At 43.3% G+C, this 25,757-nt stretch overlaps 1 protein-coding gene across 1 annotated transcript in view; it reads right to left on the reverse strand.

Moving 5' to 3' along the window:
- The window catches only part of LOC128423520 (sodium channel protein type 2 subunit alpha-like), a 95,078-nt gene extending 72,125 nt beyond the window's left edge, over positions 1-22,953 (reverse strand). The window contains exon 1 of the mRNA XM_053408769.1: positions 22,705-22,953. The gene's annotated coding sequence lies outside the window, so the exon portion shown is untranslated. The remainder of the gene's footprint in view (positions 1-22,704) is intronic.
- Between the last annotated feature and the right edge of the window lie 2,804 nt (positions 22,954-25,757).

Here is a 25,757-nt window from a genome sequence, read left to right on the forward strand (position 1 = left end):
AATTGTTCCGGTTTGCGAACTTTTTTTGTAAGCCGAACGTCCGATCCGGCTTCCGCGGTTTCCAATTAAGTGCAGGAAGTTCCTGCAGCCAATCGGAAGCGGTGCCTTGGTTTTCAAATGGTTTCAGGAGTCGAACGGACTACCAGAATGGATTAAGTTCAAGAACCAAGGTGAAGGTACCCCTGCCCGTCAGGGTTGCGCGCTCATCTCGCTCAAGAGGCCGGGAGCCGGCGCTGTCTGAAGACACTTCCGGGTCACATGGCCAGCGTGACTAAGCAGCATCTGGCGAGCCAGCACCAGCGCCGCACATGGAAACACCATTTACCTTCCCGCTAGAAAGCGGTCCCTATTTATCTACTTGCACTTACGGGTGCTTTCAAACTGCTAGGTGGGCAGGAGCTGGGACTGAACGACGGGAGCTCACCCCACCGTGGGGATTCGAACCACCGACCTGTTGATCAGCAAGTCCTAGGCTCTGTGGTTTAACCCACAGCGCCACCCACGTCCCTTGACCAAGGTACCACTGTAGTAATAATAATAATAAGAAGAATAACCACCCTTCATCGTAAGATCTCAGGGAGGTTCACAGAATAAAACACAGAATAAAAATTAGTACATAATTAAAACAAAACAAAACAGCAAAACAATAACACCCTCCTACACATGAAAGCACTATGATATCCCTTTTGACAATCATGCATTTCCCCCACAGAATCCTGGGAGCTGCAGCTTGTGAAGGACAATAAGAGCCGTTAGGAGGCCCCTATTCTCCACACCCAGATACTATTCCTAGAGTGACTGATTGCTAAATCACTCTACTAAAAACTAGCTCCTCGGTTCTTCGGACTCTGGCCCTATATCCGGCTCACAGATTCATTTCACAGCTCTGTCTAAAGTCATTTGTGTTCATTTTCGACAAGGGTCACCAGATTCAAGGCCAGAGATCATTCAGATGCCTTTAAATCTCTTGACCGGTCAGGAAGTCAGGCGGCTGCAGGTTCTCCAGCATGCCCTCCCTGGTTCGCTATGCGGCATACTTGGCATTAGCATAGTGCAAGGGCAGATAACCTGTGGTCTCCAAGATGCTGTTGGACTCTGCTACCCAGTTAAATTATTGTTTAAATATGGCTAGAAATTTTATTTGTTTTTTAATTAAGAAAACCTGTGTGTATGTGCGTGCTGCAATTCTATGTGTACTTACTTACCTGGGAAATACGCCAGTGAACACAGTGGGATTTACTTCCAAGAAAACATGCATAGGCTTATGATGTGCATGGGCCTAATGAAACATTAAATTTAGATGAACATACAGTAAGGTAACTGCTATTGAATGTATTTCTTATATTTATTGTAATTATCAACCAATACTTAGCAATTATATTTCTTTCATACGCACATACACTCAAAATTCACATTTACTTAACTATAAAAGCAGTATCGAATTCAGTGCCTTAAGGACGATTAAACTTTTCCCTTTGTGCAACACCACAACAGAAGTTCTATCAAAATGCTAAATTGCCTTCAGGGTTTAAGCATCTAAGAAATCAAACCTTAATTTGATGTTAATTGTGTAAGTGAGAGTACACATACTCATTGGGAAGCGATAGTCTCCTGTTGAATGATTTGATTATTTTAGAACCATCAAATACACACCTCAGCCCCTTTATTAGTAAATTAAGCATCATGCTACACTGGGGGGGGGGCAGGGGATGGAGGAGGAATCAACTTCATAAATCTATGGACTCTTCCTGAATAGAACGAAGTAGCTTGCCCTGTTACAGACCTAAATTTACCTTCAGCCATGCAGACCTAATGTTCTCTTCTTCTTCTTTTAGCTGTGAATTATTTACACGGTGCAGCCAGACCCAAGTTACTGGTTTCAGAAGAAATTAATTTTGCAAAATAAAAAAAAATAAAACCATTCAATAACTTTGGCACTTGGTGCTGTCCTTTTCTTAGAACCCAATTTTCTCTGCAGAACAAGCAGGCTACAGAAAGAACGGTTCGCAGACTTCTACCATCCTTGCCCTCCGGGCATTAATTAAGAGCAAAAGATGCTTTCCACACTCCTTAGTATTTCACACTTCTCCAAAGCACCCTGTGATGACAGTTCCAAAGTCAGCAGTTCATCTCATGAAAATATATCTGTATAATCAGAAGTGATTCCTCCCCCCTTCTTTCCAAGATAAGACAAACTCTGCCATTGGGGAATGTAGTGGAAAATTATGTCTGTTCCCAAAAGGGTAATATATATCTCATTTAGCTATACACTGAAAATCAGGATTAACACTTCACATATCTGATGAAATGGACTGGAGTTCATGGAAGCTCGCACCATAATTATGAGTGTTAGTCTTCAAAGTGCCATGGGACTTATGCAACCCCCGAGCCAAAACTACAGTCGTACCTTGGATCCTGAACACCCTGGAACTCGGACATTTTGGCTCCCAAACACCAAAAACACAGAAGTGATTGCTCCAGTTTGCGAACGTTCTTTTAGAACCTGAACGTCCGATGGGGCTTCCACAGCTTCTGATTGGCTGCAGGAGCTTCCTGCAGCCAATCAGAAGCTGCAATTTAGTTTGCAAACATTCTGGAAGTCAAACGGACTTCCGGAACGGATTCCATTTGACTTCCAAGGTACGGCTGTATACAACCTTTTGACAAGAATGTTTTATCATGTTTTTCATATTCTGTTGGAAGCCACCCTGATTGGCTGGGGCAACCCAGTCAGATGGGCGGTGTATAAAGAATAAAATTAGTAGTAGTAGCAGCAGCAGTAGTATGGAGTAGGACGTCCCTATTTTCATCGGAGAAATGTTGGAGGATATGGACTTGTTGCTTTGTGTTAACTCCGTGAATGCAAGAAGACACAAATCAGCCTTTATCTATTTTAAGAGTTTTGATTTTGGCAGCGAAGCGCAATATATGCATTTACGCAATCGTGAATTTCACACCATTTCACTAAAACAGTACAGACAGAGCAACAGGTTTTCCTTTTGACCGAAGACTAGAAGAGTTCTTGGATTTGGTGATCTGACACACCACGCATAATGAGGGCATTCCAGCCACACAGCTCACATAAAGGACTCACAGCTCACATGAACATGACTCTGTTAATGCTGATCCTGTTTCTAGAGCATGAAGTTCACACTTACCTTCATATGCCAGGCATTAAGTGTTGCACCTACATGCAACCAAGCAAACATCTTGGTATCACTGAATAATGCATTTCACTCTTAAGGTGAATAAATGTTTCACTGCTGACTACTATGAACTAGTTCTGCTATCAGACAATTTACTACAAAACAGCTGACATAAATATTTAAAGGAGGAATTACTACCAATCACTAATTTACATACATGCCCACAAAAGCCATATATGCTGTGTCTCTGAGTTCCCGTAGGGGGATATATATATAAAATATTTTTTTTACTTTTCTGTACTTTTGTAGATCAGATGCTGCCGCAAATATCTGGGCAGTTTTATTGGCTGCAGCATCTGGAATGGTTTGTTTCCTTGCTTGTTCACCACCAGTGTACCCATGTCACTAGGGATATTTAAGGATCTGGAAATATAATTTACTAATTAATGGCATTGACACACAGCTCAAAGATTCACCAGAATGAGTCGGAAGTCCTGGGGGCAGGGAACAACCACAGTTGATGTATTTGGGGAATGGAAACACACTCACTCAGTTCAATGGCAGAACAAGTGCAACTTTTAAAAATGTCTTGGGGCTTTTATGACACAGCAAGGGAGAACTGTCAGCACAGCAGCACTATGCATCGATTAGGTAAAGGTAAAGGTACCCCTGCCCGTACGGGCCAGTCTTGTTGTGCGGGTTGTGCGCTCATCTCATTCTAGAGGCCGGGAGCCAGCGCTGTCCGCAGACACTTCCGGGTCACGTGGCCAGTGTGACGAAGCTGCTCTGGCGAACCGGCACCAGAGCAGCACACGGAAACGCCGTTTACCTTCCCGCTATAAAGCGGTACCTATTTATCTACTTGCACTTAAGGGTGCTTTCAAACAGCTAGGTGGGCAGGAGCTGGGACCGAATGACGGGAGCTCACCCCGCCGCGGGGATTCGAACCGCCGACCATGCGATCGGCAAGTCCTAGGCACTGAGGTTTTACCCACAGCGCCACCCGCGTCCCGTAATGCATTGATTAGTATACACTAAACTGAAATCCTTAAGCTACGTTCTGTATATTGTGCTGCTGCTAGAACAACAGGGACTCAGCTATACAGCTGGAAATAAAACGTTTTAAAGGTGCTGTGAAGTGCAATACACAAATTTGACACTAGATGGCGACAGTGAGCTATGCCAAATTCAATGTATTTTTCAAAACTTTTTTTTAAAAGCATTTTCACAGCATTTTTTTTATGTGTATGTAGACTGCGCCCAGGTCAGGCAACTAAGCCAGATTCATAATTCATGCAGCTTTACCACTTGGCAGCTATGCAAAGGAGAGCTTACACACCAAAAGAAAGTAAACAGAATGAAGTAGCTTGGCAAAGGACTCTCGCTCTCCAAAGAAATCTGAGTATTTCATGCTTGTCTTTCCAAACTGCTTAACACACACATACACTTTCCCATACCTCAGGTGTAAGTTTATCTCGTGCAGTCATCAATTTTTATATGACACTTAAGAAACTGCAATGAGAGCTTTGTCTGTCTGTTTGTTTAATGTTTATTAAATTTGGCAAAGGACAAGGCTACACTTTTGCAAAAGACAAGGCTACAAATCACAAATAACAAACGCATTAACGAAACCCTCAGAATTACATCAGAGGTAGGTAACTAAAATAAAATAAAATGTGAAACAAAAGGCAGCATTTAGTCTGATGATTCTGTCTCTCTTCACAAGCATGTACAGAGTTCACAAGTTACCGGTCACTGATCTTGCATGTCAAGTCTTCTAGCTATTAATAGTTCCATAAACTCACTCTGCTCCCTAATTTATATATTTAACAAAATTAGACTGGATAGAAGGTGTATTTTCTTTATATCCCACTTTGTGTGTGAAGTTTTTGCATTAGCTTTTCTGACATGGCCAGAATCCAGACTCTGTCAAGCAAATTTCCACTGTGACTTTATCAGTGTACTTCCAAACGCATGTGATGGATCAGTCTACCTGCCATTAGCAAGTAGCCAATCAGTTCCTTGTTTTTACAGCCCAAATTTTGACCATCCCAAAAGTTCAAAATTGTCAGGGTAGGAACTGGGAGTATATCTTGTTGGGTAACCACTACAGATGGAAATATGTGGCTTTTTCACTTCCGGGTTAGCGCCATCGGCTAATGGCAGATTCCCTCCGAGCTCTGGAGGGAATCGGCTCCGCAGGATTGGGTCTTGACCGCTGCGGTGACGCGGGGACCCTCAAAAATCACAGGTGGTGAAGCCTGTGAACCTGGTGACTCGGCGGGCACCATTTGTGCCCCCCCAACCTGTGAAGGAGCCTTTTTAAAGGCTTCGGAGCGGGGGACGGGGTGAGCGGCGCGGTGCTGAGAGTCGACTGCTTCTTCTGCGGAGTGAAGCCGCATTGCCATGGTCGGAGAGCGCTGACTTCTTTTTGTGAACAATTGGACTTTAAAGCAACAACCCGTGAGTAGTACGGAAATTGGAAAGAATTTTTTTTTTTTGAATTAGGCACGATTGGGGAAGGCGCAAACAGGAAGTCCGTCTCCCCGTCTTGTAAATAATTTAAAGCAAGGACCTGCTAACTAAGGTCGAGAGAACCCTTTCTTTTTTACTTGGTAAAAGACATTAATTTCACGATTTGGCAATATAAGTAATCTTACTGGAGGATAAAGAGCTAATCTTGGGAGCTGAAGTGCCACCCCCCCGGACCCGGGAGTGCTCCGCGAGAGAGCCTGCTGATGAGGTATTGAAGAGTTTGACAGCTGTCAAATTTAGCTGTCAAGACGGGAAAAGAGAACTTTGTTTCTGTTGTTTCTGCTGGCTATATTTGTTACAATTTGGTTACAATTTTTACAATTTGTTGAAAACAAGGAAGAACTGTTACAAACTAACTAGATTTTTGGATTTGAATTGGAAGGAATATTAAGTTACCAAAATCCCTCTAGAGGGGGATTTGGGACATTACATGAATGGCTGGAGGAGGGAAAATTCAGGCTGGGTTGGACAAAGTTTTTGTTCTCTTGGGAAAGTTACAAGGCCAAATTGATGTTTTGGCTACAAATGTTGCAACTCTGAACTTAACAGTAAATAACATCACTGAATTTGATAAGGATTTGACTCAGGAAGCCCATGCAGCTGGACAAAAAGAGAAACTTGAGAGCTTTGAGAGTGTGGAGAAGGAGATATATGTTGTTCCTGAGGAAAAGGAAGGAGGAGCTGTAACTTTGCAGATGATAAAGGAGAGCCAGAGGCCTGACATGATGGCTACAAAGGAAAATAAGAACTTGATGTCGAAAATCTGGCTTGAATTGGAGATTGAAGAATGGAGAGATCTCCTCATGTGGAGATCTGAAGACCCAAGGATTACAAATTTGCTTAAGGTGGAAGTTGGAGCTTTGGGGACATTTGGACTTGAAAGGAATAAGAAACATGATTCGGGCTCCACTTTTAAGTATGGAGGTCTGGCTGGAAGAAACATGGATCCCGTTGGGCCAGAGCTTCTCCGAGATCTGGTGTTTAATATTAAGGACTATTAAAAAAAACTGGCAGAGGGGAATTGAGAGAGAATTAAGAGCCTCGGACGTGAGATCTCCAGGCTGATAGTAGACTAAGACTGATGGACATTTGTTGGGGATTGAAACCGGGAAAGGGGGGGTGGAGTTTGGGAATCCAAAGGGTGTATAATTACAATCTGTTTTATTTTTATTTTATTTTGTTATTTGTATGAAAATTGGGGAATTCGTGGAAGGGAAATTGGGTCGACGTTAGAAAAATGTTTTAAGAACGAGTATTGATGCATAAGTATTGTGTTTAAGTTTGGATAAGGCAAAATTGCTTTTTAAAAATGAACTAAATAGAAAAAGGTTAAAATTAGGGATAAGAACTTGCTGAACTAACATTTTGAATTGGAATATAAGAAGGGGAGGTGTGGGGAAGTCAGGGAAATATGTTATAGAAAAATAAGGATTGTGAACTTTATGTGTTTTTAAACCTTTTTGTTTTTCCTTTTTTGATTCTTTTTTAATGTATTAAAGTTGAAAATTTCAATAAATATCTTTTTTTTAAAAAAGGAAATATGTGGCTTTTTCTTGTCTGCACCTCCAGCAAATCTGTGAAGACAACCATGAGATGCAAGACATTTTAACTGGCATAAAATGCTAGCAAAGAAAGAAAGAAAAGGTATTAAGCAGTTTCCTATACTTTCACCAACATCAAGCGCAAGAGCTAAAGGAAATCCCAGCAGCCCTGTCCAGGCAGCGATTACCAGGAAGAGTCTTACCATGAAGCAATATGAAAGTGGAATCAGATACTTCAGGCTGCTGATTCCCAGAAGGGCAGTATTTTCCAGGCTTCTTCTCTGCATGCCATTAAGAAAATGACTTTTCACTTCCAGGGCTAAAATGTCTCTTGTTACTTATTTATTTTATCAGTTAAATGCTAAAGGCACATCTCTTTCAGCAGGCTTTTGGATGAGGGGTGGGGCAGGTTTGTTTCCTGCTTCCGGATTCATCATACGGAAATGATGAATAGGTTAATGCAGCCTTTTCTTATTGTATCGTGGAACTGCTGTTATACTGACCTGTGTTTTATTGTGTTGCCTTTACATTTTTATTTCTCGGTAGTCAGATGACAAGGAGATAAAGAACTACACGACTTTTAGGAAACATCTGAAGGCAGCCCTGCACTGGGAAGTTTTAAATGTTTGGCGTTTTATTATGCTTTTGTATGTGCTGGAAGCTGCCCAGAGTGGCTGTGGAAACCCAGCCAGATTGGGGGGGGGGGCTATAAATAAAATTGCTGTTGTTGTTACGCCCCTCCGTGGAGCCTTATCTCCAAAGTGTGATATGTAAGAAGGCCGGCTAAGGGTGATGGGGAATGTAGTCACCACACTGGCTACTCCTTATTTAAATAAACAAACAAACAAATGACAAAATAAATTGGTATGCTGACCTTAAACTCTCAAGGCAGTCCATACCAATTACAAAATAAACATAGCAGAATTATGCAGGGTCCTACATCAGTATTCTTCAACCCTGGGTACCCAGATGCTTTTGAACTACAAGTCCCATCATCCCGAGCCAGTTTAGCCTGTGATCAGGAATGATGAGAGTTGTTGTCCAACAATATTTGGAGATGCAAGGTTGAAGGAGACTGTTCTCAAACCATGTCAGGACTATAGGAGGCTTCCCACTCTGCAAGGCTGCCCTCATGGAGGGCTATAAACAAGGAAAGTGTCAGGCCTGACAGGGCACGATTGCCAGTGCAGTCCCTGCTCTCTTTCATGAGATTTTAAGCAGGGCTTCCCACTAGAAGAAGCCCAGGCAAAGACTTCCAATACTGCAACTGGGCTCCCCCCCTTTTCTTTCTTCCTTGCTGTGTCCCTGAAACATTCCTTTGATTCACCAAGTTTGTAACTCCCCCCCCCCCCAAAAAAGGAATGAGATTCATTCAGTATGGCTTGTTTCTGAAAAACCTATGTTGTATCTTAGTAATTACAGCACCCTCTTCTAAGCTCTCACAGACCGACTGTTTAATTGTCTGTTCTAGGACCTTTCCTGGTATTGATATGAAGCCGACCTGTCGGTAGTTACCTGGGTCTTCTTTCTTCCCCTTCCTTAGCTGAGTCTCCTTTATTTACACCCCTCTTTTGGTTGCCCCTGGCAAGGGAATGGGATCTTAGGGAAAAGGCAAAAGAAAGAAAAGGAATATGCTGGGGAGTGGGATCAGATGGCCATATTGGCAGTTAGCTACTCCTGCTCGCCACCACTCAAAAAGGAGACACACAACATAAAAAGCTGCAGCTATTTTGCACTGTTCATCACCAGAAAGATGCTGCGATGGCTCTTTATAGCATTAACTCAAGCATGCATGCTTAAGGTAAAGGTAAAGGGACCCCTGACCATTAGGTCCAGTCGCGGACGACTCTGGGGTTGCGGCACTCATCTCGCTTTACAGGCCGAGGGAACCGGCGTACAGCTTCCGGGTCATGTGGCCAGCATGACTAAGCCACTTCTGGCGAACCAGAGCAGCGCACGGAAATGCCATTTACCTTCCCACCAGAGCGGTACCTATTTATCTACTTGCACTTTGACATGCTTTCGAACTGCTAGGTTGGCAGGAGCAGGGACCAAACAACGGGAGCTCACCCCGTTGGGGGGATTCGAACCTCCGACCTTCTGATCAGCAAGCCCTAGGCTCTGTGGTTTAACCCACAGCACCACCCACATCCCTCTTGGATGCATGCTTACTTGAGAATATTCCCAGCTGAATTTCAAGGGAATTACTTTCTAGGTAAACAGCTGCATATACCTTAACAGTTATTTAGCAGTAACACAGTGCAATATGATTTCCATTAAACTGAGGGTACTTGCCATAGTAAACAGTTTTAAAACAGACATGCCATGCCAGTATGATTAAAGCCTACATTGTGGCAAGTCAATGGACTGATTTTAATATTGTTTAAACACATGTAGCAACTGCACGTGCTATGCTCTGGTATATCTCCATAAAAGCTTATATTATTTTGCAGGACAATGTTCCAAAGATAGTGGGTGGAAATCAGTGTTGTTCACTTCTGAATGTTCCATCTGGGCAAGCATTGCAGCTTGCCAGATGGAATGATTTCCCCCTCCATCACTTACTTTTCTAGGAATTCTCCCAACCTCCTCAAGGCAATTTGAGGGAGCATGAGGGCACAAGGCAGGGAGGAGAGGGGGGAAAGCTTCTCTGAACAAACAGAAACCCTTGTGCAGAGGCATATTAGGTGAATCCTCCTGTCCAGTGCATTCTTTTTAGTGAAATTTCTGCATGAAAAACCAGAGTAGTTGCATAATGAGGTACATACCTGTGGGCCACACAATACTTACACATAGAATCCTACCTATAAGAGGAAGGTGCTATGCAAATATAGGTGCATCTAATGATGTGGACTTCAGTCCATTAAAGCTTACACCACAGCTTTCTGGGACCACACAAATTTGCGGGCTCCCAGAGATCAGCTGGCAGCCACTTTGCTTTTCCCTAGTCTATTTTTTAGCTCCTGCAACAAGCTGTTTGGGTTAGCTTGTCATCTAGCCAAGAGTTGTTCCTCTCTGGCACCCACATGTTTGGAAAGTCCTGGTAAGTCATAGTTTGGCTGATTGTGAACCAGGAGAATACATTTGCTCATTGTTGAGGTAATCATGTTACTCTAGCTTTTGCACTTTAATTCACTGACATTTTATAAATAAATATTAGTTGGAGAGGATATATTATATTACAGCTCAATAGTACAATGGAACACTCAGTTCTGCAAGTCTCCAATCCCCAAACACAGCACACATTGTAGCAAAGTCCCTATGATCTCAGAACGGCCCACTAAGAATCTTTCTCCCACATCCAGAGTGAAGCAACTTCTGCAGAAGGAAAAACGTATTATTCAGCTATGCAGGAGGAATTAATAATTTAGTGAATCGCTAATCAGTGCAGGGTAACCCATTAGGCTGATCTGCTTCCCTCCCCATCTACTTTCTCAGTTAGCGAGATCTCCTGTCTAAGACACATGGAAATGTGAACACTTCTTTCAGATTGCATCCTTAGGACATATATTTTACACCACAATGCAAAGAGAGATCAGTGGGATTAAAGAGTGCTAAGATATCAGGCCATTTCCCTAAATACAGATCTTTTTCCAATACCCCCATAAATGTTTTCAGTGGAATTAAGGATAACTAGAATAGTTGCCAACAAAGGTCCGTATAGTTAAAGCTATGGTTTTCCCAGTAGTGATGTATGGAAGTGAGAGCTGGACCATAAAGAAGGCTGATCGCCGAAGAATTGATGCTTTTGAATTATGGTGCTGGAGGAGATTCTTGAGAGTCCCATGGACTGCAAGAAGATCAAACCTATCCATTCTTAAGGAAATCAGCCCTGAGTGCTCACTGGAAGGACAGATCGTGAAGCTGAGGCTCCAATACTTTGGCCACCTCATGAGAAGAGAAGACTCCCTGGAAAAGACCCTGATGTTGGGAAAGATTGAGGGCACAAGGAGAAGGGGATGACAGAGGATGAGATGGTTGGATGGTGTTCTTGAAGCTACCAACATGAGTTTGACCAAACTGAGAGGCAGTGGAAGACAGAAGTGCCTGGCGTGCTCTGGTCCATGGGGTCACGAAGAGTCGGACACGACTAAATGACTAAACAACAACAACAAGAAGAAGAATAGCTGCAAGAATAACCAACTTCACTACAAATAATCCCAGTCTTGAAATGATATCTAATTTAAGAGGTTTTGTGTGTGGCAGAATGATGGATAGGAAACATATGCCTACATTAGTGTAAGTGAATGTGAAACATGATGAGATGTTACACCTACAGCACTGCAATAATTTTTATGCTGCATGTTGTTTTAATCCTATGTCTTACATTCTTGGAAGGCCTGGAGAATTATTATTCACAATCATATATAATGGAATAAATCCTTGTGGTTTATTTGGATCCCTAGTTGGGGACATTCTTGAGTATTTTTGTGTTCTAGTCAAAATATTACCAAGCCAACCACATCCTGCATCTAACCCTCACCCTGGAAGTCCCAATACAAGGTGAGAATCACCTAACTAATTTAGGCTGTCAAACTTCACTCAATTCTTTTCTCTCAGTTTAACAGCAAAATGTTACAACCCCTCAAACCCAGCTTCCTGCTCTACCAAAGGAGACCCAGACGAAGAGCTGCAGGCTGCTCCACTCAGGAGCCTTCAACACAGCTCCCATGCCCTTCTAGCTTGAGTCTGTGGCCATGCTGCCTTCAACAGCATTTCCTTCCCCCTGCGCCACAGAAGCCAGGGCTACAGAAACAGAGGAAGAACTGTAGAACAAGTCATTGTCCATTTCTCCACTGTCTATAGTAGAGAAGTAACAGCCAGCAGAGCTAACTGGGAACTCTCCATGGTCCTGAAAAGGCCTGGCTGATCTTTGGTTTTCTTACCAAGCCGGGTTACGTTCTTATGAAACTGACTTTCTTTTTATTTATAGGATTTATTTTTTTACCTGCCCTTCACTGTAAAGTCCCAGAGATGGCAGCAAGGTGTTACAGCAATGGAAAATAAAGCCACTGCAATTATAAAACACACAATTTCCCCCCCAAATGGAGAACATTGCAATTTGCCATGGCCCTGCTTACTGAGATTTTATCTAGCATAAACCTTCTGAAGTAATTCTGTTGCTACTCCTCCTCCAAGCCTAATCCCGCTGCAGAGTGGTTCTGCTAGAACCCAGAGATTAGTCGCTGTATGCCTACTAATGCAACATAGGCACTTTTTTCACAAGCACTCCAAGAACCCTGGGATTTCTCCTCTGCCACTGCCTCTTGACACTAGGATCATGTGCCTGTTGCTCAGCCCCTTTTTGCTATCTTATAATGGCAGGAATTTAACCTTCCCATCATCCTGTGCTATTTCTTAGCAAATGAGGGAGGCATATTAAGATGTTCTGCAATGAAGGGGGAAAGAACATTACATCTACTTAATACTTCTACTGTTGTTGTTACTTCTACTGTTGCAGACAAAGTTATATCCAAGCCAGCCTTGTATCCAAAGGAAATCATATAACTTACTATATTTTAAATGTTCTACAGACTGGTTGTATAGAACGCAATTATACATGGTGCCCTAGAAATGTTGTTGGACTAAAATTTCCATAAACCCCAGCCAGCATGGTCAGGGATTATGGGATTTGGAGTCCATCAACATCTAGAGAGCACCACATTGGCTACCACTTTTTAAACAAATTCTGCATTTTTAATAAGTGCTGAGGCACCTTGGAATCCCCAAAGGCAATGTATAAATGCTGAAATAAACCACATTTGATAAGACTTCCTCAAGTGTAGGCTCTTCTAGAAGAGTGAAGAAGTGGCTAATTTTTGTCTGAGGTGGTGACTGGTTATACAAAGGTGAAGGCATCTGTGGACCAAACATATTTGGCCACTTGATAACCCATAGGAGGGGGACTAACAATAATGACAAATACAGTATGAAGATCTCAAAGGAGAATAAAAACATAATCTGCCCATGTTTCTCTCCACTGCACTCCTATCCTTTCAAAGACTGCTAAATTAATCTGGACACTATTACTATAGATATATACCATTGCTTAAAACCAGCATGAATATTTAGATCATCTGAGATTTAGAAAACTAACCCCCTAGGCCATTCTTGTCATTGAAATCCCAGTGACAGACTCAAGAATACTGAACAGAACAGAGGAAAAGACTGCTCACCAAATAACTCACTAGGTGGGGTTAATAGGTTAATGGGATGCTGTAGCCATACATATCTCTTTGATTTCAACTCAACTGTTGGAGAGGGAAGCACTTACCACAATGCAACAGAGCTTTTGAAAACAAAGACGCAAGCAGAGATGGCTTACAATCAGCACAGTGACATACGCCCTTTAAATAATAGCTGTTCCTTTCAAAGATGAAATTAAATTAAACCAAGAGCCAGTAGTCAAAGGACATATATTTTTGGAATGATGTCAGGAGAAAGAATATTAACTGACATGTGGAAAAGATAGCACTCCTTTCCCCTCTTTTCTTTTAAAAAAAGGCTCTTGAATTGTCTAATCACCACAATATTTTTGGGTGTCCAGGTTTCATCTTGTCCTAACATGTAAACATACAAAGAACAGCAATGAAAAGGTAACAGAAGGCTGCACAGCCATTAGCTAAGGAATTTTGTTTTTATTTGCAAACTAGCACTCTTGCCTTTAAGCACAGTTCCCATGTTTCCTTATCAAATATTTATGAAGCCAAAGCCTTCTTTCACTTAACTTGCGTTATCTTTGGTTTGAGCGAGCAGTGGAAGAGCTATTGGCAAAGCTTTCCCAAATCGCTCTTACACCCTTTTGCTATTGGAAATGCATAATGCGGGTGAGGGAGGGAGGGAATTAGGCTACATTGCAAGCTCGCTTGAGGCCAGTTCCTGGAAATCCAAACCCAGTAAGGTTGGGAATGTGTTCAAGAGCCACATCCTAATAAGCAAATACAACAGGTGAACTTTTTCATAAATACCCCGTTAAGTGCAGAGAGGAAGGACGGAAAAGAGACTCACTCTTTTACCCAGGGTGCAAGCAGCCCCAGACCACAAAAGGTCATATTTTGGAATCATTTATTAGAGAACATTTGTCATGTAGAAGAAACACTTTCTTTTCTTCCTACAGAGCAGTGAATTGATTGTCCAGAAGAATCAAGTTGCAACAATAAATTTACCTGTAATTCATAGGCCTCCAGAGTAGGAAAAGAACTCTCTATTGCTCAACAAACCAGAGCTTTTGGGTACTATATACAACAGGTATGGGGAAACGTTGGATCTCCAAATATTGCTGAATGACAACTCTGTCTCTGACCTTTGCCCATGCTTGCTGCGCCTGGTGGGAGTTGTCACTAAAACCAGAAATGTGTAACAGCAACAAACACATGTTTTGAAAGGCATGTGCACCAACATACAACGATTGTACCAGCAATGGCTGGTGTTCCCAGCTACATATTTTCCTGTGACCTGGGACAGCTCAGTCAGTAAAGCATGAGATTCTTAATCTCAGGGTCATGGATCTGAGCCCCACGTTGGGCAAAAGATTGCACTGTAGGAGTTTGGACGAGATGGCTCTCATGGTCCCTTCAAATTCTACAATTCTATGATACTATGGTTCCTAGTGTGAGGCAGTTCTGTGCCCTCTATCAGATGCAGTTTTATAACTTTCAAAGGTAAACCCCATACAGTGCTTTCCTAATGCTAATATTGGTAGGCTTGATAGCACCACCAGTACGTATCTAAAATAATAGATATAATTGGTGAATATGTGCTTCTAGATACCATGGCAAAATGGTAATCACTGTAGAGTTCCAACAATCTGTTCTCATCCTAGAAACTCTCAAGGCTGAAAACCAAAGTACCAAAGCTAGTATAGCTAGCTATATAACCATTTATATTTCAATAAATGGAAGCAAACTTATTTGCAAACAGTGCTACGTATCTGCATGTGACTCAGCAGTTCCAACAGTAAAAGCCATGGTTACATCATGTATCAGTCCTGAGGTTAAATACCTCTGTGTCTGATACACAACCAAACTGAATAAAAATGTTGTGCCTGTTTATGGAAAGCACAGTGAAAATTCTCTTATTGTGAGCATGGTGTCCTTTTCATTGCCCAGCTACAAACAGTGTGATGCAACAGAAGGTAGAAAAGGAGAAATGGTTGAGAAGCATTTTAAGAAAATTGGAGTATTGAAAAGAAAGGAAGCCACTAAGAGACAGAGGACCAAAACCAAACATTTTATTATTTTTCTTCAGTTTTAGGAGTCACAAAGCTTGCACGCTCTTTGAAAAAACATTTTAGGACTTTTAAAGCCCACTTGCTGCTTAAAAACAACACAATATTGTAAGAACTTTAAAAATAGTGCTACACTAATATCATTTCATCCAAATGTTATGACATTTAACATCTGATGGTAGAAATGCTATGAATAGTAGACCAGTTATGGGGAATGGGTTAGAATAAAACAACATTGTTACAGTCAACTTTTATGCTTTATTATTCAATTGCATCTTGGCTACATTATAATATAAAGAAACTTCAATATAAGTCCTCCAAGAATATGCAAGTGCTCCTTATGGTTAGGAATTTGTCTAGATCATACATGACAGTCAACCAACCTCTGCTTTAAAAACTCCAAGGAAGGAGAGTTCAATACCTCTTGTGGGAGTCTTTTCCACTACTGAACAGCTCTTACTGTCAGAAAGTTTTCCTGACGTTTAGTAGGAATCTCTTTTCTTATAACTTGAATCCATTGGTTTGGGTCCTACCATCTGAAACAGGAGAAAACAAGCTTGCTCCATCCTCCATGTGACAGCACTTATTTTGATGATGGCTGCAATATCGCCTCTCAGTCTTCTCTTTTCCAGGCTAAATATACCCAATTCCTTCAACCATTCCTCACAAAGCATAGTTTCCAGATTCTTTATCATCATGAATGCCCTCCTCTGAAAATTCCAACTTGTCATCATCCTTCTTAAACTGTTGTGCCCAGACACAGGTGTGGTCTGACCAAGGCAGGATAAAGCATGATTTGTATTTCCTTGCTTGGGACACTATACCTCTGTTGATGCAACCTAGAATAGCATTAGCTTTTTTTGCTGCAGCTGCATCACACTGTTGACTCATGTTAAGCTTGTGGTCTACTAAGAACCCTAGATCCTTTTCACATGTACTGCTAGCAAGCCGGTGGTCCCCCAGCTAACATTTGTGCAGCTGGTTCTTTCTGCTTAAGTGCAGAAGCTTACATTTGTCCCTGTTAAAAGCCATTGTGTTGGTTTGGGCTTAATTCTCCGATCTGCTAAGATCACACTGAACTCCAATTCTGTCTTCTGTGGCCATTTTGGTATCTTCTATATAAATTGGATGAGCATACCTTCAACACCTTCATCTACAGTCCCAGGACAGAACCCTGCAGCACAAATCCACCTAACAGTTCTCTTGCCCACTCCATATTTTACCAGATTCTCCACAAGCATACCATGGGGGACTTGGTCAAAACCCTTCCAGAAATCAAGATATACTACATCCACAGTATTTACATTATCTACAAAGCTTGTAACTCAGAAAGAGAGAGAGAGAGAAGGAAGTCTGGAATGACTTGTTTTTGAGTAACCCCCATGTTGGGTCTTAGTAATCACAGCATCCATTTCTAAGAGCTGAGTGTTTAATTATCTGTTCTAGGACCTTTCCTGGTATCGATATCAAGCTCACTGAGTGGTACCTGGGCCTTCTCCCTCCCCCTTTTTGAAGATGGGGACATTTGCCCACCTCCAGGCTGCAGAAACACATATATGAAAGGACATAAAAGCTTTATGAAGAATTACTCTGTGGCCTGTGGTCCACAGTATATACACTAACAACCAAATAATATTAGAATCAGAATCGTGGGGTTGGAAGGGTCCTGGAGAATCATCTAGTCCAACCTCCTGCAATGCAGGCATATGTAGCTATCCCATATGGAGATCAAACCTGCAAACCTATGGCTTCACAACAATGAAATGCAGACACTAGAAGGAATTCAACATTACATCAGCACAATCATTAATTTCTGCTTGCCAGATGGCATGATCTCCCCTCCCCCCCCATGGAGTTGTTCCAGAGGTTCTCCTAACCTTCCAGAGTAGATCTGGGGAGATGCACAGGGGAGAAGAGGCGTGAAAGCCTTGTTGTATCAGCAGGAGTCTTGGAGCTGGTTTCCACTAGAGCACCAGGTCAGTTGAATCCAGCCCACTGTATATATCAGTGTATTCTGCAACTTCTAGCTGGGATGACTGGATACATTCTTCAAATGCTAATTGCATCACAGCAATGCAATACAAAGACTTGGTTGCCCAAAGCACTGATATGCTGAAGATGAAGATTTGAAGATGAACACCACAATAGAGGTGTTTCTAAATAAATAAATAAATAATTTTTTGTTATTTATACCCCGCCCATCTGGCTAGGTTTTCCCAGCCACTCTGGGCGGCTTCCAACAGAACACTAAAAACAGAATAAAACTTCAAACATTTAAAACTTCCCTAAACAGATACACCAGATGCATTTTGACTTATGAAGTCTTTTTCGGTGACAAATTGTTGGGAAAGGGGACATCCTTGTGCACAGGCTCAGAGAGCAAATTCATATGATTAATTATGCTGCTGCAGACTTTTATGCTGCAGTCGAATAAAAATAGTCTAAGGGTCTTCCGCAGTACAGCAAAGCCCAAAGCTCTCGGTCTTCACTTTTTTCATAAAGATACACTCTGCTGCAAGTTAGAGAAGGCTCGACTCTGCAACTGTGTCCAGAGTCTCCCCATCCCCCTCGCCCTCCAAATTCCTACAATTTAAACATCCTTACAATAACCACATTCTATTTCAAAGCAATATTTAACTTAGGAAAATTTATATCCAGAAGAGTTCTTAAAAAATGAGGTTTGTTTAAAATAATTCTTTAAATTAGGAAGAAATGTGCTCCAGTTCTGTAAAAAGTTTGCTCTTGAATCATATTCTTGTGACTCAAACCCTGTCCAGATTAGAGCACATTCAGTTATCTCCAGGATGCGTCTCTTGTGCTTCGTAGGCATCAGAAAATGGGCCTTGTCATGCTTGTAAATCACAAGGTTGTTATGTCTGTATTTTTAACAATACACACACACACCATAGAAGAATTGAGAGTTGGACAAAAATGGCTATTCTCTGGGTAAGCAACCCAAGAAGGTTTCTGAAACCCCATGCATGTCATTTCTACACGGATGGGGAACCTGTGGCCCTCCAGATGTTGTTAGACTCCAACTACCATCAGCTCCAGCTAGCACAGTCAATAGTCAGGGATGATGGGAGCTGAAGTCCAGTAACATCTGGAAGGCTACAGGTTGTATAACCCTGGATTTATGGAACATCTTGGTAAATACTCTTAAGTATGTGAATAAGCACAGTATTCATAAATACGAATGGTTAATAAAGAGCACATATTTTTTACAAAATAAATAGTAATGCCAACCAGTAGAAAATGCTGAACAAAGGCACACCTGCTGCTACGCTAGCAGTGCAAATAGAAACACCTTGCAAGTAAAAAGAAACTGAGCACGTTCTGCAAGCAAGCATTCAGCAGAGTTGATAAATGTGTGTGGTGTCAGTCTAACAAAATGCACGACACTCCAGAAATGTTGGAGAATAAGCAGCTAGGCATTTTCAGAAAGTGTGACTCCTCTCCAGGACTATACATATATTATTATAATGACATCTAAACTTCTCAGAAGATGCTTTATCAACTCCAAACATGCAAAGCTGTTCTCCTCCAGCGGAAGGCGAAGTCAAAATCTTATTTAGGGGGATGAAATACTAGATAACAATAGCTGAATACCCAAGTGGGAGGAGTACAGTTTAGAGACTGGAAAACTTCAAAGGTTACTATTATCTTATGCACATCTACTTGGAAACAAGCCTCAATGATACTGTATTCTGACAAGTTATTTTTGCATATTCATAAATAACTAAGAGCAAGCCAAAATTTACTGTTCTATGTTCACGGTAGTTGGAAGAAGCTTTTTGTTGCATGGGGCCCCTGACTTAATGTTAACCATTGCTGAATGACAATTTGAAGACTCTTGCTATGGATTCAATACTGTTCACCCTAATCCTTCTTGTCAAAACGAAAACATGCCACGCTTCCCACTAGCTGTGAAAGTGGGAAGGCAGAATTTATGTGTCAAGCACGCTGTCAGGGCTGCCCAAGGTCCCAGCTCACAAAGGACCAACGCTGCTTCGTTGTTAAGTACAAAAGTCTTTATTGAAGTTCAGTTTCACTTCCAGAGCCGCAGCGCGCAGCTCTACGTCTCAACTGTTAGACCGCTGATGATCCGTCTGAGTCTCCTCCCCCCTGACACCAATTTAATATTCTAGCCTTACTCCACCTCTTCCTCAGTTCCTTCCGCCTCTGGTTCCGCCTGGCCGTTGGGGTCTCGCCCTTTCTGGACTCTTCTGACGCTGAATCCCCTGAGCCTTCCCCCTCCCTCCGGCGGGCTTTAGGAGCTGGTTCCCCATCCGGGTCTCCTGCTGTTCCCCGCGCCTGTACATTTGAACTTGGCGCGCGCGCCCAGCCGGTAACTTTCCTCCTGACCGTTTCACTGCTGCTGCTGTCACTGCTTCCCCCTCTGGGGGGGCTAGCTGCAACTGACCTCCCCTCCGTTGGAGGCGTGGTCAGCCCTGACTCACTCTCTCTCCCCGCTGGAGGAGACGCTGGCCCTGACACATGTGACTCTTCCCCCCCACTACGCTCTGGTGGGGAAACTGGTCCCAATCCCCCACTGCTGCTTTGGGGTTCCCCTCTGTCTCCTTGTTTCTGGTGCGTCCCCCCTGGGACCCCCCTTGCCCTGACCATAGGCGCCCCCTTCTGGGAATCTTCTGATTCGCTGGAGAAGTTCATGGAATCTCTCGGGCCACTGTCATACTCCCCTACGCTGCCCTCGGATTCTTCCCCTTCGCTCTCCATTTCCTCTCTCCCCAGAGCTCCTGCTCCTGAGTCCCTGACACACGCTTACTAGTAACCAGCAAGTACCTAATCTCTTACTTACATTTGAGTAGACTCCTTTAGGATTGCATTGAAGGCTTGTGATTACTTTCATTGGCTATGAAGAATATACAAGTATACATTATTTTTATCTGTATGCCACCTTTCCACAGTTCAAACCATGTTCAATGAGGCTTACAACATGAAAAAAATATACGTAACTGCAAATGTTACAAAAGCAGTCATAAACAATAAGGAAAACATTTCAATTTCCACATAAATCACAACAATGTATAACAACAGTCTCCAACAACTCTCAGCTGTTTGATCCTGTTGGGATAGAACAGAATGAGTGGTCCGCCATTAAAACCACGTAACTTTTCCATAGTTGAACTAGCTGTTGGCTCAAGCCCATGCATACATATTTGAAAAGGAAGTGTATCTTACTGTGTCCAATGGGGCCAAGAAGTACAAGTACATAGGAATAAGGCCTTAGTTCCATTGCCTCTTATTAGAAATAAACTTTTTCATTTTTTTGGTGTAAATATTCCATTTTGCATGGCTTGGGGGTTGAACTAAAGCCGTTCCCAAAAACGAGAAACCATGAAAATAAATATACTGCACCCTGATAAAAGCTTGAGATGCTGTGTGATATAAGGACATGTTTACAAGCCTGCAAACTGAAAGCATATCTAGTCTAGCATCTCTTTCTCACAGAAGCCAACCAGACACTTACAGGAAGCTCACAAAGCAGGACATGAGAACAATATCACTCTCTCCTGCTCACGTTCACCAGCAACTGGTTTTCCAAGATATGCAGCCTCTGAGCTCGAAGGAGTGCTCAGCCATCACTATAAGTAGCCATTGATTACACATATTGATTAAAAATTATGCTACGACATATGGCATTATGGCTGAGCATAAAAGCCCTGCACATTTATTCGTCTTTATGTGTGAAAGGGAAACCGCTATCATGATAGCGAATCCCTGTCCCCACTAAGTGACCTATAGACTGTGCGCACAAAGGCCTGCACACGTTGGCACCAACTGCACCACCTACACACTGCTATATGCATAGGTTCCTGTACAAACATTCTATGGTATGAGTAGACACTGAACTCCACACACAGAGAAAGAGAGAGACTAAGCATTGTTGTATTTTTTATGTTTTTAGTGTTATTTGTCAGCTGCTCAGAGAACTTTGTTACTAGGTAGCATACATTAATAATAAATATCTATGCAAAGCTAAATCACTTCAAATATAGATTATAACACTGCCAACACCAACCTTTCAAAAAGCACCTGTCCAACAAGCAAGCAAGCAAACAAACAAACAAGCAAACAAACAAATGTATGTCACATGTGTTGATGCTCTAGGAAACCAACCAATCAACCAACCCTATCATTGACTATCCTGCCTGTATTGGAACCAACTAAAATGCCACAAAGTACTAAGTAAACTTTCAAGTTCTTATTAATTAAATAATAATCAATACAGCACATGTATGCACTTCTAAGTTCAGCACAATGCTTTTTCAGGTTGGTTGTTACGCAAATGAAGGGGGGAGGGAGAAAGAAATACATTGTTAGGCATGGCTGTTCAGCATATTTTTTTAAAACTAGGTATTTTAGGAGTGTATGCCACCAAGTGCTAATCTGAGTAGACACACTGAAACCAGTGGAATTGACTAACTTAAGCCCATCAGTTTAGATGGATGTCCTCTGAGCAGGACATAGGTGGATACAACTCTTAGTGCATGTTTCACCCGGAATAAAAGTGTGTGTGTGTGTGTGTGTGTGTGTTACCAGAAACTTAAACAACAAACCTGCTCCAAAATGTAAAAGAAAGCAGTATACACAACTTATTGGCAAGGCAGGTGGGGGGAGATGGGGAGGGGGACCCCCAAGCCCTGCCTCCCCCCCCCCTTTCTCCTCTTTCGTCGCTGCCATTCTGGACTTGTGTCACCAGAGCTCTTCCAGGAAATATGGTCACTAGTGCTTAGCAACCAGCGAAGAAGAAAGGATGGAGGAAAGGGTAGACGCGCTTCACCTATCCCTAAGGCTGACTCTCTCCAACGCAGATGGGGGGGGGGGGGAATTAACACATTTCCCAGCCAGGGAAGTTCTTTTAAAACACAACACAATCGAAGCGAGTGGCTTTTAGCTGCTCCAAACCAATAAGAAGCATTGGGCGACTCAGGGTCTAAGGAAAGAGGGAGGGGGAGAAGCAAGCCGAGCTGATTTTGTGTTCCAAGAAGGCGCGGCTCCAGCTTCACCTGCCCAGCTTCTCCCATTAGTTCCAAAGCAGTACAGCCCGAGATAATGGGCGCGGGGGGGGGGCGATTTTGCTGCTGCCGCCTCTGCCGCGCGACGGACAGCTGTGAGGCGACTTCTCCCGACGCGCAAGTGGCAGCTGAGCGCGCGCAAAGCTAGCCCCGTTCGCGCCACGAAGAGAAAGGAAAGTGGGGAGGGGGGTGGTGAGAGAGAGACCAGCACTTACTTGCTCCCATGCCCCGAAGGTGGAGTTCGGCACCCAGCTACAAGTGAAGTCGCCCCCCCCCCCAGCTGGCGCTCTCCGTGGTTTGGTCCCCCCGCCCCGCTCGCCGCAGGCTCCCTCTCGGACTTTCTTCCCGTCCTTTGGGCCACTTCTCTCGCCCTCTTCCTTCTCTCTCCAGGTACTCCCTCAAGAGCGAAGGGGAAAGCGTCGTCGCGCCTAGAGAAACCCTCTCCAGAAACACTTCAGCGCCTGCCTTCCCTCGACCGGCGGCAGCAACAGCGGCGCCAGCGCTGCCCCCCCCCTCTCCGCCCACGTGAGCTGAGCGAGGCCGGCCCCACCCGGGCTCGGGGGACCCGATCAGCCCCAGGCGCTGGAGGACTTGCCGGAGGGGGGCGGGCAACAGGGCGCGGCTCGGCGAGGCGGAGGAAGGGAAGGAGGGAGCCGGGGAGAAGTTGGCGCCGCTGGGTGCGCGCAGGGTGGCTGCTTTGCGCTCGGGGCGCCCTGTCTCCCGCGCGTCGAGATGGAGAGAAAGAGTGTCGTCTGTGGAGGGGAGGCTTGGCTAGGGAGGGTGGTGAGCAATCCGCTTTGGGGGGTGGGGGGTGAAGGAAGGAAAGGGCTGTGTCGCCCAAGCAGATCACCATTAAAGATCTGGGATCGGGCTGCGGAGAGAGCCAAAGACCAGAGACGCCTGTTGAAAGCCACCAAGGCAGCTGGAACACACTCGGCAACCTGTAGCGAAAGCGAGTGGGTTGCCGTCGCTTGAGAAGGAGCGGAGCCAAATAAAGGAGCACACAAAAACCTTGACAACTCCTAAAATATTTGAGGGACCGTCCCCCCCCCCCCGTTGATAGGTATGGCCGTTCAAATCGTGTGTGCGTGCCTCGATTGTACAGGGTGGGGCTTATCGCCCCCCCCCCCATATTTTATTCAAGTTGTCACCCCTGCCCTGCACAGACTCTATGCAATAGAATAAAAAGATCAGCATCCCCCCTCCCCCCCCAATACCGAATAGTGTCTCGTTTGCTGAATGTAAACGGATGGTGGGGGGAAGTGCTATGAATGGAAAGTGAAGACGCTATATGTACTTTTCCTTGTTTATCTGTTTTTGTATCACACACAAAAAAATCTTGAATAAAAGCTAAATTGAAAAAAAGAATGTCATGATAAGCCTTCCATGATTCTAGATTCAGGTAGGTAGCAGTGTTGGTCTGACACAGTCAAAATAAAAATTAAATAATTGTCCAGTAGCACCTTAGAGAACAACTAAGTTTGTTTTGGGTATAAGCTTTCCTGTGCATGCACACTTCTTCAGATACACTGAAACAGTGGCGAGATACTAGTCAAGGCATTGGATATCCATAATCAGATCTTACATAAACACTGAGGACTGGATAGCTCAGTTGATTAGAGCAGTGGTTCCCAATGAGCTAATTACTGATGACCCTTTATTTTTCAAAAGTCAAGTAACGGACTTCCTACTTTTGAAAAAATGTATAACTCTATGGTAGTTAGCTCTGCAAAGCATTTTTTTTGAACAAAATGTGAGGCAGCCCCTAATAAGCGAAGGATTTTAGGTATACTAAAAAACGGACTGTAAAATTTGTGATATTACCATGCAAAAATAACAAAAAAATTAGTTGGGAGGAGGCAAGGGATAAGGCCATGGACCCCTTGAGTGTGTTCCATGGAACCCCAGGAGTCCCCAGACCCTTAATTGGGAACCACTGGATTAGATCAGGTGCTGGTAACACCAAGGTTGCAGGTTCGATTCCCCTATGGGATAGCTGAGTATTCCTGAATTGCAGGGGGTTGGACTAGATGATCCTCAGAGTCCCTTTCAACTCCATGATTTGAGTTCAGCACTGCAGATGCCCCCAAATTGGATCAGAACATTCCCTAACAATGCCAATAGTAGTTCTGGAAATGGAATTTTGATCAAGGAAGTGTCTGTGTTTGTGTGTGTGTTGGGGTTAATCAGTGGTAAGTTTAGACTCTGAACTTAAGGGTCTTTGAGGAGGGGCTCTTTAAAAAGAAATGCACATGACTTCTCTTAAATATGTTGAAAGCCACCTCTGTTGACAAATTCAATGGATTTGTTTACTGTTAAGTCCAGAGTTGCAACATTTGTAGCCAAAACATCAATTTGGCCTTGTAACTTTCCCAAGAGAAGAAACACTCTGTCCAATTTAGCTTGAATTTTTCCTCCTTCAGCCATTCTTGTAATGTCCCAAAATCCCCTCTAGAGGGATTTTGGTTACTTTATCTTCCTTCCAGTTCAAATCCAAAAATCAAGTTAGTTTGTATCAGTTCTTCCTTGTTTTCAACAAAATATAACCAAATTGTAGCAAATATATCCAGCAGAGACAGCAGAAACAAAGTTCTCTTTTTCCTTCTTGACAGCTAATTTGACAGCTGTCAAACTCTTCTATATCTCCTCAACAGGCTCTCTCGCGGATCACTCCCGGGTCCGGGGGGGTGGCACTTCAGCTCTCAAAATTAGCTCTTATCCTCCAGTGAAATTACTTATACTGATTTTTTAATGTATAAAGGTGGAAAAACTCAATAAATATCTTTTTTAAAAAAAATGAAAGCCACCTCTGTTGAGTTGGGGGAATCCTCCTGTTCATTTTGATGAGTGGAACTTTGGACTTCTTCCCCATCTCTGGTGGTACCACTGATAAGGCCCTAGCTACACTAAACTTTCAAAGTAGTATCATAACATTTTAAACGGTCATAGCTTCCCTAAAGAATCCTGGGAACAGTAGTTTGTTAAAAGTGCTAGGAGTTGTTAGGAGACCTCTATTCCCCTAAATGCACTACAAATTCCTCTGGGAATCGTAGTTCTGTGATGGGAATAAAGGTTACATAACAGCTAATCCACTGGGACGTGGGTGGCGCTGTGGGTAAAACCACAGTGCCTAGGACTTGCCGATCGTATGGTCGGCGGTTCGAATCCCCGCAGCGGGGTGAGCTCCCGTCTTTCGGTCCCAGCTCCTGCCCACCTAGCAGTTCGAAAGCACCCTTAAAGTGCAAGTAGATAAATAGGTACCGCTTTA

Source organism: Podarcis raffonei, chromosome 1 (genome assembly GCF_027172205.1).
Source record: "Podarcis raffonei isolate rPodRaf1 chromosome 1, rPodRaf1.pri, whole genome shotgun sequence".
Taxonomy (NCBI): domain Eukaryota; kingdom Metazoa; phylum Chordata; class Lepidosauria; order Squamata; family Lacertidae; genus Podarcis; species Podarcis raffonei.